Source organism: Lolium perenne, chromosome 1, assembly GCF_019359855.2.
Source record: "Lolium perenne isolate Kyuss_39 chromosome 1, Kyuss_2.0, whole genome shotgun sequence".
Lineage (NCBI taxonomy): Eukaryota > Viridiplantae > Streptophyta > Magnoliopsida > Poales > Poaceae > Lolium > Lolium perenne.
This window is the reverse complement of record NC_067244.2, coordinates 38,096,124-38,118,119: the sequence shown is the minus strand read 5'-3', so window position 1 is coordinate 38,118,119 and position 21,996 is coordinate 38,096,124.

Genomic DNA, 21,996 nt, shown 5'->3' with positions numbered 1-21,996 from the left:
TCTTACAGAAACAATTAGTGTAAGTCAAATGTGAGCTATTGGAGTTGGAATCAACTCAATATCATTTTTGGTTGATTTTTAAGATTTATTTGAATGTGCAAAAGTCCCTGACTTATTATTTTTGTCACATTATTTCTACACAAGATTTTGAAGTGGGACCAGTGGGGTTTGTTAGATCTTTTCTCTAGCTTTCCAACAACCTAAAATTCATCAAATTTGGTTCAGTAGATTTGATTCTATTTAAATTTGAAAAAGCATCTGCAAGGAATTAATTACATTTCCAAAAATTTGAATTCAAACTTTGGGCTTGCGCGGGAAAGCATTTGGGCCGAAACGAGGGGAGACGAACTGGGCTGGCCCAGTAACGCTTCGGTGCGCCACGGGCCAACTGACAGGGGCCTCCACATGTCAGTGACTGTAACTCACCGAATCGGTACGGGATGCTGAGAGGCGTTGGATCAGAAGAGGATCGTGCGGCTGTGCGTCTTCGTCATCGTCGGGGAGAAGGAGGTGCTGGCATGGTGGAGGTAGGGGTCGATGGCGAGATGGGACTCCGGCGAGCGGCGGCGTTGATGCAGGTCGACGTGGTAGACGACGGCGAGCTCAACGGTGGTCGCTGGAGCTCCGGGGGTGGATTGTAGCGTCGGATTGATCTGCGGCGGCGCACGGGCGGCGAGGTTGCAATTGGACGACGGTGGTGAGCAATGTGGCGTGGCGAGGGTGCGAGGAGAAGCAGTGAGAGGAGGGGAGTCGAGCTGCGTGCTCAGATGAGGAGGATGGGTTCTCCTTTTATAGGAGCTCAAAGTGGCCGGAGGTCTGCGGCAGACCCGACAAGGTCGCGGCGATTTTGGCGATGGAGAGGGGTTGTCGAGGGCAGGGCTGCGTAGGCAGCGGCAAGGCGAAGCTATGGAGCTAGGGAACGAGGTGGGGGACGGCCTGGTGAGCGAGCGCGACGCCAGGGTCTGGCGGCACGGATGCGGAATATCGGCGAGCTGGTCGTCGGCGAGGGTGCTTGCGCGGGGCATGGAGCATGTCTGGCGGGCGCTGGTCGTCCAGTGGAGCGATTTGGTGAAGGGAGAGAGCGAGAGGGGCCCCGGGTCGACGGCGGCAGGTGGCGCTCTGAGCTGCCCGTGGCGTGCTCTGGGGCGTGCCCACGCCGTGATCGGCATTGCCTGGGCCGCTCTGGGCGCGCATTGCCCGACGCGTGTGAGGTTCCTCTCCGTCCATGGTGGGCATAGGGGGTTGCAGGGATGCAAGGGGGAGCTCAGAGACATGGGGGCCAGGGTTGAGAAGGAATGAGAGAAGAAGAAGGGGAACATGGCCGTCATGGCCATATCCTTGCTTGCTAGCTTGCCCTCCTAGGGTTCCTGTACTGGTGTGAGGGTGAGAGGGGACCAGGGGACAGGTGAGAGTGAAATGGGGGTGTAGGGTTGGGTAGAGCACTATTTGGAATAGTGTTTGCATTTAGTTCTATTTGAAAAATTGCAAATTTGGCTCAAATTTGGTTGAGCTCCAAGGGTTTCCAAATTTGAATTTGGTGCATTTGTAAGTTGTAAATGACCAGAGACAACCATGTGTGGTGGTGGAATTTTAAAATTCAAAGAATAGCAAAATTTGACAAAGTGAGATTGTTGTTTATATTAAAAAGTCCCAACTTTGCATGAGCATAGCATTTGATCTAGAAAGAATTTGGCATGGTGATCTTTACAAAAAGTGTTCACCTTGGTGTTTTCTTGGATGAGGTGCAAAGAGTTGACAAGGTTTAGTTTGAAATTTTTGAATGGCAAGGGCTCAAAGTAATGATCAGACTATAATTGGCAGTTTTGACCATTATTGTATGTGAGCCAAATTTGAGTTTGAAAATCATTTGAATTGGGTTTCTTTGATTCCAAGAGTTGTAATAAGTGTGTAGTATCATATTACAACTAATGGTGAAGACCAAAATGGTCTAGGGTCAAAATTTATAAAAATGGCATAAACCATATGTGAGGGTTTTGTGAATTTCTAACTTTTATTCTTTTATTTTTCTTTGCTTCACTTTGACAAAGGTGAGGGTTATTTGGTGTTATATTGGGTTGGATAAAAGGTTCCAACCATTTTGAGGCAAAATTGGTGCCTAGGTCAAGGTTTGATATTTTGGCTAAGTGCCACATATGCCTCTATGCATATGTTTTAATTTATTTTTGTTTCTTTTTGGGTTTCACCAAGGTTGGAGTGGTAAGCCTCAATTTAGGTTTGTTGAGGTATTTCCAAACCATCTACCAAGGTTGACAAGCAAGGTTTAGTATTTGCAAAAAGTAGCCATAGGCTTGCATATGCCTTTTTCTTAAATAAAATCTTTTCCTTTTATTTTATTTCTCAAAGATTGATGACAAGAGGGATGAGGTTTAGGGTTTAGTAAATTTTAACAATGGTTCACCACCATTTGGCAAAATAAGAAAGGTAGAGTTCAAAATTTACACATTAGGGCTATATGCCCACATATATCTTTTTCTTTATTTTGGGTTTCTCAAAATAGATCCAAAGTATTGTTGAGAAAGTTAGGGTTTAGGGTTTTTTCCTTATTTGATTTCTTTCTCTTTTATTTTATTTGGTTTGTGATCTTCACTTGATCACTTTAGGGTTTTAGGTTTTATCACATAAGCATAACACTCATCATGGCAAGAACACAAGTAATATGGATGAGCACTAAGCCTAGCACTTTATTTAAGAAAAGTTTTTGTTGGTTCTCATTTTTTGGAAAAAGGAAATTCATTTTCTCTTTGTTTTGAAATTTGGGGTGTTACAACCCTTCCCCCTTAAACAAATCTCGTCCCGAGATTTTAAGAAAAGTTAGTTTCCTAAGAGAGATTGGGCGATATGATTTAACAGGAAGACATACTTGGCATGGCCTGAGGTGCTTCTTGGACTTCTGTGGCAGTCATGTTGTAGTAGCGGCCATTGTTGTTCTGGTTCTTTCTTGCGGCAAAGCAGCGTTGGTTCTACGCAGGTGCAGCGGTGTTGGCAGCAATCTTGGCGAGTCTCTTAGGGCACTCATTGGAGTAATGCCCAACCACTCCACACTCATAACAAGTGATGGTGGCCTTGTCCTTGTTGGCGATGGGGATGGCGTTGCTTCTAGTCTTAGGGCCAGGGTTGTTGTTGCTGTTGTTGTTGTTCCCGTTGTGGTTGGTGTTGGGGTTGTTGTTGCTGGTGTGATTGTTGTTGTTGTTGTTGTTGTTGCCTCCGGGCTTCGGGGGTCCTCCGTGGTTGTGGGTGTAGTTTGGGCGGTAGTTCTGTGCAGGGGGCTTGTTGTATTTTGGAGTATATCCTCCAGAGGGGTTGTTGCGGTACTTGTGGGTATTGCTGGACCCATGCTGATTCATCATCCGGCGTTTGTGATTCTCGTTGGCTTGGTGAAGCTTCCCTTCCATCTGGATGGCGGAGTCCACCAGGGCTTCTAGGTCAGCAAATGGAATGTTGACCAGTACGGTCTGCATCTCGTCATGTAATCCGTTCAGAAACCTTTCCTTCCGCTTCTCATTGGTGTTGGTTTCGTCCGGGGCGTACCTTGACAGAGTGAGGAATCTGTCACGGTATTCTACCACGGACATCCTGCCTTGCTTGAGTTCACGGAACTCATCTCTCATCTTCTTGATCAGTCCTTGGGGCACATGGTACTTGCTAAACTTCAGCTTGAAGTCTTCCCAGGTCATCATCTGTCCCGCATTCATTGCGCGGGCGCTTGTCCACCAGGCTCGTGCAGGTCCTGAAAGGTAGTGGGTGGCGAATAGCACTTTCTCTGTGGCTTCCACTTGCGCAACTTTGAGGTTGTTCTCCATTGTCTGGAGCCAGTCATCAGCATCGAGGGGCTCTTCGGTCTTGTTGAACATGGGTGGGTTGGTGTTCTGAAAGTTCTTCAGTTTTGACCCAGGGTGGTCGTGGTTTCCATGGCCATTGTTGTTCTGGGCAATCTGTTGCAGTGCAGCAATGTTGGCTTGGCGTTCAGTTCTCTCGACTTCGCGGTCTGCCATCATCATCTCTAGCATCTGCATCATGGCGTCTTGGTTGGCGTTGCGGGTTGGTGGGGCCATCTGATCATTGAGGTAGATGCTAAGATAAGAGGGAAACTTCTATGGTCTGTTTGGGTGTTTAAAGTTCAAAAAGTTCAAAAACTTGAAAACTTGAGTAGTGTTGAGGGGGTAAAACCAACAACACTTTTTCATTTCTACCAAACATCACACATTATAATTCTAACACACCGTTGGTTTGAAGAACCATTCATTCGCTCTACGATACAAGGGGATCCTGATACAACTCACACCTACTTAAGTGCTAGGGTAATACTACTCTTCGGGGCGGATTCTTCGTCTTCACGGGTGATGTGCTTGGCGATAGGCGAGGGCGTTGTCCAAATCCCTGCGGGTTTTGTACAGCCTGAAGTCCTGGTGTGCTACCTCGTGGTTCATCTCCGTGTGCGGGGGCATGGTCATCGATCTTCCCATGGAGTCATGTCTTGGGTAGTAGATGAAGCGAGTGTTCCTGATCTTGTTCTCATTTTGTCCACACAGACGGGAAATTGCTTCTTGCATAGCTTTGACTAGTCCTTCCTTCCAAGTGTTTCCCGTTACAGAAAACCAGATGGTTTCCCATACCGGGGCTCCAAGCTTTCTTCGTAGATCAGTAGACACTTCCCACCGAGGGGGTTCTCCGGAGTGGTTGTTGAGGGGTATTTCGAAGAACTCGGGATACGGGTGTCCTAGATATTCCACTAGTTGCTTTAAATCCTGTTCAAACCTTAGGTCGCCTCCGGGACCAAGCTGATAGAATTCCCATTGGTACTCCATCTGTGAGGAATTTGGGTAAGTAAGTTAAAGAAGTAGTCAAGTGTGCAAGATTTTAGATAGTTCTACAAGAAAAAGTAGAGCGTGAATTTTCTTCTTTGAAAAAGATCTCAAGGATAAGAGTGAGAATAAGTTTTTCACAAATATTCACTTCTTTGATTTTGAAACTAAGTTTTTCAGACGTCCATTCTAACTAGGGTCTCCTAAGGTCAAACAATGGCTCTGATACCAACTTGTCAACACCCGGATTTTTAAGTCCAGATGCCTGTTATGCCATACATCGCAATCCCAGGAATATTGTTGTTGCGAGACATAACAGTTGAATATCATAAGTCATCATTCATTACATACCATAGTCGCCTTACAAATGGAATCACATCATCCATATTACACGAATAGTTGTTCTATTGATCAACGAACAAACACAAGTTCATAGCGGAAGCGTAAGATACAAGGACTCTTTAGTCCACAGGCCAACGTCTGACGTCAGAAGATTCCCTAGTTGTCGTAGACGTCCTGGTTGTAGTCCTCTTGATAGTTCTGCTCCTCTTCATAGTCTGGCCATTTGAATAGCCAGGGACACAGCCGTGAGTACTTTAAAGTACTCGCAAACTAATACTAATGTAAGTACCAACAATTCTAGTAAGGGGAGGGGGCTAAGCTCTAGTTTATTTTGCATAAAGCCAATTTGAGTTCACAAGTAATTGAGAAAAGACTTATTCAAGTGCTAACTAACTCAAGTGGGAACATTAGTGTCATTCCCACCATTCAAGTGGTGATTTCAATTCAATTCACCACTTCACCATTCAAATTCACCATCATTTTCAAAGATTGACATTGGACAACTGTATGGCCTTTCCAACCGTCTGTAACCGTGGACACGGCTATTCGAATAGGTTTACACTCTGCAGAGGTTGCACACTTGTGCCACAACATTTGATTTCATCCATCGGGATTACCCCGAATCATCGTAACTCAGTACGCGGATCATCAACCATAACCTTTCACTTACAAACCCTAGTATGAGCACCTCTCCCCATGAGCTTGGCCTCCCAGTGAAGACCAACTGTCAACCTGGGAACTGCACAGGGCTTGGCCGTACAATTCACTTCGATTCACATCATTTCTCAACAACGGAGGCAGCCTCGGCATAACCCCTATGATGTGTGTTCAGAGGGAACTCATACTAAGATGCGTAAATTTCCAGTTAAGCCCTACCCATAATCAGGTATTGTGGGGGTACTCAAAAATTGGAAAGGTATCGCATCCAAACCAACATCAGTTTTATCAAAAATCACCATCTTCTCTTGGTCATATTCACCTTCAAAAATCATTCAATGGAATGACTCATCATTCCAAGGTTTCCAAAATTCATTTCAAAGTCACATGTTCCCATCTAGAGTAGTCAAGTTTTATTTCATTAGCAATAGCTCTAAATCATGAGGGGTGCTATCTTGCTTTGCTTGATGGAGACTAACTTTAATACTCTAGTAAACTTCTTTACTTTGACCAAAGTTAACTATAAAAGTAGCTCTTTAAGAAAACAAGTAAAAACTTGGAATGTAAAAACTTGGGATAGGCTTATGTAAGAAAAGATAAGGTTCATGGTGCCTTGCCCCAAGGGGGCTTTGCACTTTGCAAGAATATTATCTTGCAACAATAGAGCTTGCATTGGTGTTAGCTTGCAACATTATAACTTGCAATAGTCTAGCTTGCCTTGGTTGTTGATGTGGTCAAAGTTCTCTTCTTCTTCTGGGTAGAATCCTTCCTCTTCCTGGTATTCTCCGGTACTAGCGTCTATACACGAATACGAGGATACAATCACCAAACAATACTTAAGTAGCCTTAATTAGCCTTAATGGCTCACTCCAAATGATCTAGCATCATCACTTAGCATTTCTACCAAGAATTAATCTAGGTTTTTCTTACTTAGGGTTAGAGAAATAATTTCCTCTCATTACATATGTAAATGATAGTTTCCATTTAGTTCTTGAGGAATAATTTCCTCTCATTGAATCTTCTTAAGATTTAACTTCTCAAACAATCATACATGAAATCATGTTGACCTAAGTCAACCATTCATCATCATCATTTGAGAAAATGATTTAAATGAGGTAGAATACCTCATACTATTTAACAATTCTACATATGATTTAAAATCTCCAAGTATTTCATGCGAGAGTAGTTGACCAGGGTCAATACTTCATATGAAGGTATTTGGGACAAGATTTAAATGAAGTGAATCACTTCATATGATTTGCATAATAGTTTTGGACAATATCACTTAAGTAAACTAGCCATATTGTCCATTAATTAAACTAGGGCATGATCATGCAAAGTGACCACATCATTTTCTTGCAGAAACAATTAGTGTAAGTCAAATGTGAGCTATTGGAGTTGTAATCAACTCAATATCATTTTTGGTTGATTTTTAAGATTTATTTGAATGTGCAAAAGTCCCTGACTTATTATTTTTGTCACATTATTTCTACACAAGATTTTGAAGTGGGACCAGTGGGGTTGGTTAGATCTTTTCTCTAGCTTTCCAACAACCTAAAATTCATCAAATTTGGTTCAGTAGATTTGATTCTATTTAAATTTGAAAAAGCATCTGCAAGGAATTAATTACATTTCCAAAAATTTGAATTCAAACTTTGGGCTTGCGCGGGGAAGCATTTGGGCCGAAACGAGGGGAGACGAACTGGGCTGGCCCAGTAACGCTTCGGTGCGCCACGGGCCAACTGACAGGGGGCTCCACATGTCAGCGACTGTAACTCACCGAATCGGTACGGGATGCTGAGAGGCGTTGGATCAGAAGAGGATCGTGCGGCTGTGCGTCTTCGTCGTCGTCGGGGAGAAGGAGGTGCTGGCACGGCGGAGGTAGGGGGTCGACGGCGAGCTGGGACTCCGGCGAGCGGCGGCGTTGATGCAGGTCGACGTGGTAGACGACGGCGAGCTCAACGGTGGTCGCTGGAGCTCCGGGGGTGGATTGTAGCGTCGGATTGATCTGCGGCGGCGCACGGGCGGCAAGGTTGCAATTGGACGGCGGTGGTGAGCAATGTGGCGTGGCGAGGGTGCGAGGAGAAGCAGTGAGAGGAGGGGAGTCGAGCTGCGTGCTCAGATGAGGAGGATGGGTTCTCCTTTTATAGGAGCTCAAAGTGGCCGGAGGTCTGCGGCAGACCCGACAAGGTCGCGGCGATTTTGGCGATGGAGAGGGGTTGTCGAGGGCAGGGCTGCGTAGGCGGCGGCAAGGCGAAGCTATGGAGCTAGGGAACGAGGTGGGGGACGGCCTGGTGAGCGAGCGCGACGCCAGGGTCTGGCGGCACGGACGCGGAATATCGGCGAGCTGGTCATCGGCGAGGGTGCTTGCGCGGGGCATGGAGCATGTCTGGCGGGCGCTGGTCGTCCAGTGGAGCGATTTGGTGAACGGAGAGAGCGAGAGGGGGCCCGGGTCGACGGCGGCAGGTGGCGCTCTGAGCTGCCCGTGGCGTGCTCTGGGGCGTGCCCACGCCGTGATCGGCATTGCCTGGGCCGCTCTGGGCGCGCATTGCCCGACGCGTGTGAGGTTCCTCTCCGTCCATGGTGGGCATAGGGGGTTGCAGGGATGCAAGGGGGAGCTCAGAGACATGGGGGCCAGGGTTGAGAAGGAATGAGAGAAGAAGAGGGGGAACATGGCCGGCATGGCCATGTCCTTGCTTGCTAGCTTGCCCTCCTAGGGTTCCTGTACTGGTGTGAGGGTGAGAGGGGACCAGGGGACAGGTGAGAGTGAAATGGGGGTGTAGGGTTGGGTAGAGCACTATTTGGAATAGTGTTTGCATTTAGTTCTATTTGAAAAATTGCAAATTTGGCTCAAATTTGGTTGAGCTCCAAGGGTTTCCAAATTTGAATTTGGTGCATTTGTATAAGTTGTAAATGACAAGAGACAACCATGTGTGGTGGTGGAATTTTAAAATTCAAAGAATAGCAAAATTTGAGAAAGTGAGATTGTTGTTTATATTAAAAAGTCCCAACTTTGCATGAGCATAGCATTTGATCTAGAAAGAATTTGGCATGGTGATCTTTACAAAAAAGTGTTCACCTTGGTGTTGTCTTGGATGAGGTGCAAAGAGTTGACAAGGTTTAGTTTGAAAATTTTGAATGGCAAGGGCTCAAAGTAATGATCAGACTATAATTGGCAGTTTTGACCATTATTGTATGTGAGCCAAATTTGAGTTTGAAAATCATTTGAATTGAGTTTCTTTGATTCCAAGAGTTGTAATACGTGTGTAGTATCATATTACAACTAATGGTGAAGACCAAAATGGTCTAGGGTCAAAATTTATAAAAATGGCATAAACCATATGTGAGGGTTTTGTGAATTTCTAACTTTTATTCTTTTATTTTTCTTTGCTTCACTTTGACAAAGGTGAGGGTTATTTGGTGTTATATTGGGTTGGATAAAAGGTTCCAACCATTTTGAGGCAAAATTGGTGCCTAGGTCAAGGTTTGATATTTTGGCTAAGTGCCACATATGCCTCTATGCATATGTTTTAATTTATTTTTGTTTCTTTTTGGGTTTCACCAAGGTTGGAGTGGTAAGCCTCAATTTAGGTTTGTTGAGGTATTTCCAAACCATCTACCAAGGTTGACAAGCAAGGTTTAGCATTTGCAAAAAGTAGCCATAGGCTTGCATATGCCTTTTTCTTAAATAAAATCTTTTCCTTTTATTTTATTTCTCAAAGATTGATGACAAGAGGGATGATGTTTAGGGTTTAGTAAATTTTAACAATGGTTCACCACCATTTGGCAAAATAAGAAAGGTAGAGTTCAAAATTTACACATTAAGGCTATATGCCCACATATATCTTTTTCTTTATTTTCGGTTTCTCAAAATAGATCCAAAGTATTGTTGAGAAAGTTAGGGTTTAGGGTTTTTTCCTTATTTGATTTCTTTCTCTTTTATTTTATTTGGTTTGTGATCTTCACTTGATCACTTTAGGGTTTTAGGGTTTATCACATAAGCATAACACTCATCATGGCAAGAACACAAGTAATATGGATGAGCACTAAGCCTAGCACTTTATTTAAGAAAAGTTTTTGTTGGTTCTCATTTTTGGAAAAAGGAAATTCATTTTCTCTTTGTTTTGAAATTTGGGGTGTTACAGTGGCGTCGGCGGCTCAGGCGTTGGACACGCAGGTGCTTCCTCTCTCAACGAAGAAGACAAGAAGAATTTGCAAAAAGGCCCGCTGGTTTTTTGGTATTTTCTAGATATTTTAAAACAGCACTAAAATTGCAAGATTTGAGGATTCAAACTTCTTTGGAAAATTACCAAAAATATCCAGGGACCTTTCTAAGATATTTTTGAAGGTTCAAATACTTTTGTTTTGAAGTTTTGAAACATTGAAGTATTTGAGATAGGGTAAGAGTTAAACCAACATTTGGGTTTTCAAATTATTTCCTTCATGCATTTTTTTAGGAAAATACTATGATGCTCATGATGCAGAAACAAACCCTTATTTAACTTTTAGCTAAAGGAGGGGTGTTACAGCCACCACGGAGGCAAAAAGGGGCCAGGGTGTCGTGGCCTAGGATACCGAAGGACTTGGGTGGATTGGGGGTAAAAAACCTGAAGTTGCTAAATCATGCCTTGAGAATGAGATGGCGCTGGTTGGCGATGACGGTCGACGGACAGCGACAAGCCTTGGTAGGGTCTAAACTTTAAGATCACGGAAGAGGCTCAAGAGATGTTTCTGTCATGCACCAAGTGTGTGCTTCGAAATGGCATGCATCTGAAATTTTGGAGCGATCGGCGGATTGATGGGAGAAGTTTACAGCAGTTAGCGCCAGAGTTTGTCAAACAACGGCCAAATTAGGGGGCACCATCGATCCCAGCAATTGTTGAGTTCATGGATACCTGGGAGCTGACAAGAGGGCTAAATCTGCTAGACCATTACAATGCGATTACGTGGAAGATGGCTACATCAGGTGTGTACTTTGCCAAAACGACATACAATGCCTTCTTCGTGGGCAGGACACGAGCTCTCGCAGCGGCGGAACTACAAAACTTGCATATGTGGTTTGCGATTAAGAATCGACTGTGTACCGCTGATTGTTTAGCACGACGGGGCATGGAACATCCTAGCGAGTGTCCTTTGTGCTGCTAGAAACGACGGCTGCAATGCTCTTATGCGCGGCAGATTTGGTACATGATGTTGCTTTCTTATAGGTTGCACATGTCCACTCTGGGTTCGTTGGCCAGCATTGAGATTTGGTGGAGCGAGGAAGGATCGAAAAGAGATAAACTCGCTGGTAATTCTAGTCGCTCAATGTCTCTGGCTCAAGCGCAACAACAGAGTTTTCGATAAGCTGGCAGCCATGCCTGAGGTGTGTCGTAAGATTGGGGCTGAATTTGGTCAATGGAAACAGGCGCAGTTGTGTGGACAAATAGGAGGGATTGAGTAAGTCTAGTAGGCGTGGAGTTGAGGGCTAAATCGATAAACCATCAAGCATGTATGAACAGTCTACTACACCCTGCAAATATAAATAAGGCAGTTGCAAACTGTGCAACAGATACAGCCTGATCTACCAGACTGATTTACACAAAGGGTGCAATTAATACTGAGATGACATAGGAGAACTACAAAACGATTGCAAGGGTAACTACCGAGCTGGTGACTTGGTCTTCTTGACATGTTAAGTGTTCTTGGAGAAACATCGGTACAGGATAACTTTTTCAGACATGCCTTATTCTTACATAACATTGCTACAACTACATTAGGCAAAGCGGGGCCCCTTCATACATATTTCTTGCCTATAAAAGCTTTGAAGCATCTGGAAGAACTCCTTGGCCTCGCTTTCATTGACCGAGTGATGGAAAGTTACTGTCATTTTTTTAGCATTGTTGCCCAGTCAAATAACCTTTTGATAAGAGCAGCTTCATGTTCAGTTCCTCTCAATTCATGGATTTCTACTTGTTGCAGGCGATTCAGCTCAAGATCCTCGGTTTTACAGTTTGATGGCTGGTCACAAACACAACCTGATGAGCACGCCTGAAACAAGGTGCATAGCTTAATAAGATCAGCCGATATGATTTTATACCATAAATTAAGAATGTCGGAACTATAAATTCTATGGCTCACAGTCAAAAAATAAATTCTATGGCTGGCGGGACATATAACATGTCTTTACCAAATTTACAAAAGAATAACACATGGAACACAATTTAAAGCCAACCTATTTCAGAGAATATAATTGTTCTATGCAAATACGAAGTCAGACAACAAACATTTTAATACTTACGCAGACAGAATTTGTACAATCGATTAAGCATATTGCACAAGATCTTAAATTGGCCTTAGGCCATTCTTATTGTCTTACTGATGCAATCTTTAAAAACAAACTCGTTGACACCCCTTACTATCCTGCTTTCTCGAGCTGATGGCACGGGAGAGGATGCAGGAAGGCATTGGGCAAGAACAATAACGAGGTGAGCTGGAAGGAGGCGGCGCATCTGGGATCCTTGTAGGTTGGAGAGAAGTTGCGTCGGCTGCACCGCTTGAAGAGGCCGGCGCTGAGCTGCAGGATGAGGCGACGACAGCGGCTGCGCGAGGAGGAAAATGGAAGAGAGGCTGGAGGGGAGTTGGTCGCTCCTTTTAGGTTTTTACTCCTTCGCGTATGACCAACTGAAGAAAACCCATATAATTTCCTGTCCCCCACATAACAAGGTCCACCGGTCATGCACCTTCCAAGACCAAGAAACGGTGGAACGAGGAACAGCCCATGGCCCACAACCTGCCAATCAGTAAAAAGGCAAGTTCGCAGTTGACTCGGAACGAACGAGTGGGGACGTGATGAAATTCCGGGTAGTCTAGCGTCCTTTATAGATAGATTTTCCAAATAATAATAGCATATTAATATTATCTCCTAAATCATGTTTTATCAAGATTGAGCCAGCCATGCAATGCTTCGGTCAAATGGTAGTCTCTTTTTATTCACCACTCCTTCACCGTCACCCCCACCTCCCCCTCCATGATGGCTGCCGGTGAGTCGGCGACCTAACTAACTTGCAATGCCACCATGTCCTTCTCTGCCTCCCCACTACACCCCCAACCTAACAACCAAAGCAAAACACCACCCTATAGACATAAAGAGAGATGGGCCGCCTGATAGCAATCTTGAAAAGAGAGGACAACACGAAAGAGTTATTGCGTTTCTTAATTTCTTTAATGAAAACAAAATCATGCATTGCCCGACAATTTTGGTCATTCCCAACAGACTAACCAAAAAGGAAACATATTACATTATCATTGCCAGATACATAAGACATTATTTGCCACAACACCTAGAGTAGGGCTAGAGTAGGGCTACTAGCAGCTCAAACCTCAGTACGCAAAGAAATATGTGTAGAAAAATGCATGCACACGTATTCCAACAATATGCATGCATACAAGTATCAGACAAACAGAGCAAGGATAGTATTACCTCGGGGCGGCTAGTTGCACCAACAAGTGTAAGCCACAGAGTTCTCACAGCAGTAAACATCCTGAGAACATGAAACACACTCGCTCCAAAGGAATGTTCTTGGGGAGTTATAGCCAGGGACATGCCTGTAATATGCGGGAGCCTTGTAATGTCTTCCATCAAGTACTGCCGGTTCGTTTGTAATGTCCTGATGTAGATTCGTGCGAAGACACAAAAGTGGATCATTGTGATGGTTAGGGATGCCTTGATGTAGAGCCGTGGGAAGTCACAGAAAAGGATTCTAAATAACAAATAGAAAAGACATGAGAATCTCGTTTACAAAGCCAATAACACAATAAATGGTTCTTTATCCTAGTATAAGCCTAAGTTCATGTGCTCCCTTGAATAACAGAAATACAAGAGCAGCCAAGTGGTTTGTAACATCAATGTTAACTAGTACACAAAGGCATATATAAGAGCAACTTAGTGGTAACGTTAACTACTCAAAGGCGCAACGCCACCTCATAGGATAAAAAGCTACTATGAATGAATGGGTGTGCTAAGCCATGTTTTAGGAACTTAAGCAAAGAAACGTGAGTGAGAATTTCGTTGTATGCATATGGCTAATTCTTTAATTTGGACTACATAATAATGACATAACTCACATAAATATGAACTCACCGGGAGATAAATAAGCCTGAATTTGAGATTAGGGATGATCTCAAAACACTCCAGAAGCCTCAGAAAGTAGCTATTGGGGGCATAGTCATGTTTTCCATATACACGAAAAAGGGTACGTGCCCAGCCACCGCAGATTTTCTATGTTACCAAACTGCGTGCACTAGTAGAAAACAGGGCTTTCGTGGGAGCCTTTTGTCGCGGGCGCGATTGCACCCGCGACAAATGGCGTGACCACGTCGCCCCGGAACCATTCAGAGCAAGCCGGGCCTTTTGTCGCGCCCTTTTGTCGCGGGTCGTATCACAACCCGCGACAAAAGGGGTCTGAGCTTTGGCGCCCCCTGCCAGCACCCCTTTTGTCATGGGTCGTAAGACCCGCGACAAAAGGGCCATGCCTATATATACACACAGCCAGCCCCCCACCTCCCTACATTTTTTTCCTTGGTGGTGAAAGGTGGAGGTGTATGCTAGCTTATTTTTTCTTCATGTGCACAAGAGGTGTTTGATGAAATGTGTATGAGGGATGCCACTTGATTTTATTTGATAAGATTTCTCCTCTTTTTGATCCTAAAAGGTTAGCAACTATTTTCTCGTATATACATAGTCCGTACAATACTAATTTTAGCAAGGTGATTGCATCTGATACATAACTGTACTTATGATGCAGATGAGTCATCCATGGATGTATGGTAACCGATGTGCTCCCGCTTTCAGAGAGGGCGTGAATTCTTTCCTGCTTGTGGCCGAGGACAACAAGTCGAAGCAAGGTTTTATGTGCTGTCCATGTCTGAAATGTAAGAACGAGAAGGATTACTCTTGCTCAAGAGACATTAAGAGCCACCTGCTTCGGTTTGGATTCATGTCCAGCTATAATGTTTGGACCAAGGACGGAGAAGAAGGGGTTATGATGGAAGACGGCGATGAAGAAGAAGATAACGATGACCAGTACCGATCTATGTTCTCTGAATGCGATGATACCGCAATGGAAGACAATGAAGAAGAAGGAGGTGAAGAACATGCAGCAAATGAATCTGTTGATGATGATCTTTGTCGGGCCATTTCTGATGCAAGAAGAGATTGTGGCACGGATAAGGAGAGGTTGCAGTTCGACAAGATGTTAGAGGACCACCAAAAATTGTTGTACCCAGGTTGTGAAGATGGGCAGAGAAAGCTGAGTAGCATATTGGAATTGCTGAAATGGAAGGCAGAGGTCGGTGTGACTGGCTCCTCCCCCACTAGGGTTGGCCGGCCATGGAGGTGGAGTCCCATGTGGACTCCACCTTCCTTGGTGGTTTCTTCCGGACTTTTCTAGAACCTTCTAGAACCTTCCATAGAACCTTCCGCATCATTTTAATTCACATAAAATGACATCCTATATATGAATCTTATTCTCCGGACCATTCCGGAACTCCTCGTGATGTCCGGGATCTCATCCGGGACTCCGAACAAATATTCGAACTCCATTCCTTATTCAAGTTCTACCATTTCAACATCCAACTTTAAGTGTGTCACCCTACAGTTCGTGAACTATGCGGACATGGTTGAGTACTCACTCCGACCAATAACCAATAGCGGGATCTGGAGATCCATAATGGCTCCCACATATTCAACGATGACTTTAGTGATCGAATGAACCATTCACATATAATACCAATTCCCTTTGTCACGCGATATTTTACTTGTCCGAGGTTTCATCTTCGGTATCACTCTATACCTTGTTCAACCTCGTCTCCTGGCAAGTACTCTTTATTCGTACCGTGGTATGTGGTCTCTTATGAACTTATTCATATGCTTGCAAGACATTAGACGACATTCCACCGAGAGGGCCCAGAGTATATCTATCCGTCATCGGGATGGACAAATCCCACTATTGATCCATATGCCTCAACTCATACTTTCCGTGATACTTAATCCCACCTTTATAACCACCCATTTACGCAGTGGTGTTTGGTGTAATCAAAGTACCTTTCTGGTATAACTGATTTATATGATCTCATGGTCATAAGGACTAGGTAACTATGTATCGAAAGCTTATAGCAAATAACTTAATGACGAGATCTTATGCTACGCTTAATTGGGTGTGTCCATTATATCATTCATATAATGATATAACCTTGTTATTAATAACATCCAATGTTCATGATTATGAAACTAATCATCCATTAATCAACAAGCTAGTTAAGAGGCATACTAGGGACTCTTAGTTGTTTACATATCACACATGTATCAATGTTTTGGTTAATACAATTATAGCATGGTATATAAACATTCATCATAAACATAAAGATATATAATAACCACTTTTATTATTGCCTCTTGGGCATATCTCCAACAGTCTCCCACTTGCACTAGAGTCAATAATCTAGATTACATTGTAAGGTACCTAACACCCATGGCACTTTGGTGTTGGTCATGCTTTGCCCTAGGGAGAGCTTTAGTCAACGGATCTGCTACATTCAGATCAGTGTGTACTTTGCAAATCTTTACTTCTCCATCTTCGATGTACTCGCGAATCGAATGAAAACGCAGCTTGATATGCTTCAGCCTCTTGTGTGACCTTGGTTCTTGTGCATTGGCGATGGCACCCATGTTGTCACAGTAGATGACTAATGGGTCCAATGCACTAGGAACCACACCGAGCTCTACAATGAACCTCTTCATCCATACTGCTTATGATGAAGCCTCTGAAGCCACTATGTACTCCGATTCTGTTGAAGACTTCGCCACCGTGCACTGCTTTGAGCTTGCCCAGCTTACTGCAGCACCATTCAATATAAACACGTACCCAGACTGTGACTTAGAGTCATCAGGATCAGTGTTCCAACTTGCATCGGTGTAACTGGTTACAACGAGCTCTTGGTCACCTCCATAACAAAGAAACATATCCTTGGCTCTTTTCAAGTACTTCAGGATATTCTTGACCGCTGTCCAGTGTTCCATTCCTGGATCACTTTGATATCTGCTAGTCAAACTGACAGCATGTGCTATATCCGGTCTAGTACATAGCATGGCATACATGATAGAGCCTACTGCCGAGGCATAGGGGATCTGACTCATCCTTTCTCTTTCTTCTGCCGTAGCCGGTCCTTGAGTCTTACTCAAGACCTTGCCTGGTAACATAGGTAAAAATCCTTTCTTACTTTCGTCCATTCTAAACTTCTTTAGAATCTTGTCCAGGTATGTACTTTGTGATAGCCCTATTAGGCGTCTTGATCTATCTCTATAAATCTTGATGCCTAATATATACGATGCTTCACCAAGGTCTTTCATTGAAAAACTATTATTCAAATAACCTTTTACACTGCTTAATAGTTCTATATCATTCCCAATCAATAATATGTCATCTACATATAATATCAGGAATGCTACAGAGCTCCCACTCACTTTCTTGTAAATACAGGCCTCTCCATGACACTGTATAAACCCGAAGTCTTTGATCACTTTATCAAAACGTCGGTTCCAACTTCTCGATGCTTGCTTCAGTCCATAAATTGAACGCTGAAGTTTGCATACTTTGTCAGCATTTTTAGGATCGACAAAACCTTTGGGTTGTACCATATACAACTCTTCCTCAATGTCTCCATTAAGGAACGCCGTTTTGACATCCATCTGCCAAATCTCATAATCGAAAAATGCAGCTATTGCTAACAAAATCCTCACAGATTTTAGCTTCGCTACAGGTGAGAAAGTCTCATCGTAGTCAACACCTTGAATTTGTCGGAAACCCTTTGCGACAAGTCGAGCTTTATAGACAGTAATATTACCATCAGCATCTGTTTTTCTCTTGAAGATCCATTTATTCTCGACAGCCTTTCGGCTATCAGGTAAGTCTACCAAAGTCCATACTTTGTTATCATACATGGATCCTATTTCGGATTTCATGGCTTCTTGCCATTTGTTGGAATCTGGGCTCATCATCGCTTCTTCATACGTCGCAGGGTCCTCATCATTGTTGTCCACAATCATGACATTTAGACAAGGATCATACCAATCAGGAGTGGCACGTTCCCTTGTCGATCTGCGAGGTTCAGTAGCTATCTCGTTTGAAGTTTCATGATCATTATCATTAGCTTCCTCTGTTGTCGGTGTAGGCGGCATAGGAACAACTTCCGGTACTGCGCTACTCTGATCAACTAGTGAAGATTCATCAATCTCATCGAGTTCTACTTTTCTTCCAGTCACTTCTTTAGTGAGAAATTCTTTCTCAAGAAAGGTTCCGTTCTTAGCAACAAAGATTTTGCCTTCGGATCTGTGATAGAAAGTGTACCCTATAGTTTCCTTAGGGTATCCTATGAAGACGCATTTCTCCGCTTTGGGTTCTAGCTTGTCCGGTTGTAACTTCTTTACATAGGCTTCGCAACCCCAAACTTTAAGGAATGACAGCTTAGGTTTCTTGTTAAACCATAATTCATACGGTGTCGTTTCAACGGATTTTGATGGTGCTCTATTTAAAGTGAATGCGGCTGTCTCTAATGCATAACTCCAAAATGATAACGGCAAATCAGTAAGAGACATCATAGAACGAACCATATCTAAGAGAGTTCGATTACGACGTTCGGATACACCGTTACGTTGTGGTGTTCCCGGTGGTGTCAATTGTGAAAGTATTCCGCATTTCTTTAAATGCATGCCAAACTCATAACTCAGATATTCACCTCCGCGATCAGATCGTAGAAATTTGATCTTCTTGTTACGTTGATTTTCTACTTCACTTTGGAATTCCTTAAACTTCTCGAAAGTTTCGGATTTATGTTTCATGAAATAGATATACCCATATCTACTCAGATCATCTGTGAAGGTTAGAACATAACGATAACCACCGCGCGATGCTACGCTCATTGGTCCGCACACATCGGTATGTATGATTTCCAATAAGTCAGTAGCTCGCTCCATCATACCAGAAAATGGAGTCTTAGTCATTTTTCCCATTAGACATGCTTCGCATCTATCAAGTGACTCAAAGTCAAGTGATTCAAGTAATCCATCAGTATGGAGTTTCTTCATGCGTTTCACTCCAATATGACCAAGACGACAGTGCCACATATAAGTAGAATTATCATTCAATTTAATTCGCTTAGCATCAATGTTATGTATATGTGTATCACTACTATCGAGATCTAACAGAAATAAGCCATTCTTTTCAGGTGCTCGACCATAAAAGATATTATTCATAAAAATAGAACAACCTTTATTCTCAGACTTGAATGAATAACCGTCTTGCATTAAACAAGATCCAGATATAATGTTCATGCTCAACGCGGGTACAAAATAACAATTATTTAGGCTTAAAACTAATCCCGAAGGTAGATGTAGAGGAAGTGTGCCGACAGCGATCACATCGACTTTGGATCCATTTCCAACGCACATCGTCACTTCATCTTTCAGTAGTCTTCGTTTATTCTTTAGTTCCTGTTTCGAGTTACAAATATGAGCAACCGAACCAGTATCAAATACCCAGGTACTAGTACGAGAACCAGTAAGATAAACATCTATAACATGTATATCAGATATACCTTCTTTCTTCTTCTTGACAAGGCCGCTCTTCAGATCCGCCAAATACTTGGAGCAATTACGCTTCCAGTGTCCCTTCTCCTTGCAGTAATAGCACTCAACATCAGGTTTAGGGCCAGTCTTAGGTTTCACAGGAGGCGTAGCAGCTTTCTTGCCACCCTTCTTGAATTTGCCTTTAGACTTGCCCTGTTTCTTGAAACTGGTGGTCTTGTTGACCATCAACACTTGGTGCTCTTTCTTGATCTCAATCTCAGCAGCTTTAAGCATGGAGAAGAGTTCAGGTAACTCTTTGTTCATGTTCTGCATATTGTAGTTCATCACAAAGTTCTTGTAACTAGGTGGTAGTGATTGAAGGATATGATTAATCCCCAGTCTGTTAGGAATAACTATTTCCAAGTCACTGAGTTTCTTCGCATGCCCGGTCATAACGAGCATGTGCTCACTAACGGAGCTACCTTCTTCCATCATGCAACTGAAGAAGTGTTTCGATGCTTCATAGCATTCCACGGCCGCATGAGTTTCAAAAATAGTCTTCAACTCTTTTATCAACTCATGTGGATCGTGGTGCTCAAAACGTTTTTGAAGATCGACTTCCAGACTGCATAGGATGGCACACTGAACTTGAGAGTACCGAGTTTTTCGAGTTGCGTAAACATTCTTTACTTCATCGGTTTCAGTTTCTGCAGGAGGGTCACCTAGCGGTGCATCAAGCATATATTGCAGATTTCCGCCAGCGAGGAAAATCCTCACATGACGGAACCAGTCGGTGAAGTTGCTACCGTTGCTCTTAAGCTTTTCTTTCTCTAGGAACTGGTTAAAATTGATTGGGGACGCCATATCTACAACATATATTTGCAATAGTTTAGACTAAGTTTATGACAAATTGAGTTCAAATTTTAATTCAACATAATTAAAAACTAGGTGAACTCCCACTCAAAACAATATCCCTCGCATTGTCTTAGTGATCACACGAACCATATCCACCACACCTAAGTCCGATCATCACGAGACAAGATGTAGTTTCAATGGCGAACACTCAAAGTGTTCATCATATCAACCATATGATTCATGCTCTACCTTTCGGTATCACGTGTTCCGAGACCATGTCTGTACATGCTAGGCTCGTCAAGGCCACCTTAGTATCCGCATGTGCAAAACTGGCTTGCACCCGTTGTATGCACTTGTTGATTCTATCACACCCGATCATCACGAGATGCTTCGAAACGACAAGTTTTGGCAACGGTGCTACTAAGGATGAACACTTTATTATCTTGATATTTCAGTGAGAGGGATCATCTTATGATGCTACCGTCGCGATCTAAGCAAAATAAGATGCATAAAAGGATTAATATCACATGCAGTTCATATGTGATATGATATGGCCCTTTTGTCTTTGCGCCTTTGATCTTCATCTCCAAAGCACGGACATGATCTCCATCATCATCGGGCATGATCTCTATCATCGTCGGCGTAGCGTCAAGGTCAATGGCGCCGTCTTCATGATTGTTCTCCCATGTAGCAACTATTACAACTTCTTTGAAATACTACTCAACATGAATTTTAAAGACAACCATAAGGCTCCTGCCGGTTGCCACAATACAATAATGATCATCTCATACATATTCATCATCACATTATGGCCATATCACATCACCAAACCCTGCAAAAACAAGTTAGACGTCTCTAATTTGGTTTGCATATTTTACGTGGTTTAGGGTTTTCGATATAGATCTAATCTACCTACGAACATGAACCACAACGGTGATACTAGTGTTGTCGATAGAAGAGTAAATTGAATCTTCACTATAGTAGGAGAGACAGACACCCGCAAAGCCACTTATGCAATACAAGTTGCATGTCGAGCGTGGAGCAAATCTCATGAACGCGGTCATGTAAAGTTAGCCCGAGCCGCTTCATCCCACTATGCCACAAAGATGCAAAGTACTCAAACTAAAGATAACATAAGCATCAACGCCCACAAACCATTGTGTTCTACTCGTGCAACCATCTATGCATAGACCTGGCTCTGATACCACTGTAGGATAACGTTGCATAGAAAACAAAAAATTTCCTACCGCGAACACGCAATCCGAGCCAAGATGCAATCTAGAAGACGGTAGCAACGAGGGGGTATCGAGTCTCACCCTTGAAGAGATTCCAATGCCTACAAGATGAGGCTCTTGTTGCTGCGGTAGACGTTCACTTGCCGCTTGCAAAAGCGCGTAGAAGATCTTGATCACGATCGCTTCCGGCGCCACGAACGGGCAGCACCTCCATACTCGGTCACACGTTCGGTTGTTGATGAAGACGACGTCCACCTCCCCGTTCCAGCGGGCAGCGGAAGTAGTAGCTCCTCTTGAATCCGACAGCACGACGGCGTGGTGTCGGTGGTGGTGGAGAAGTCCGGCGGAGCTTCGCTAAGCGTGCGGGACGTGGTGGAGGAGAGAGGCCGCTAGGGTTTGGGGAGAGGGGGCGCCGGCCACTATAGGGGTGCGGCCACCTTGTGGTTCTTGGGTGGCCGGGCCCCTCCCCTTGGCCCCTCAT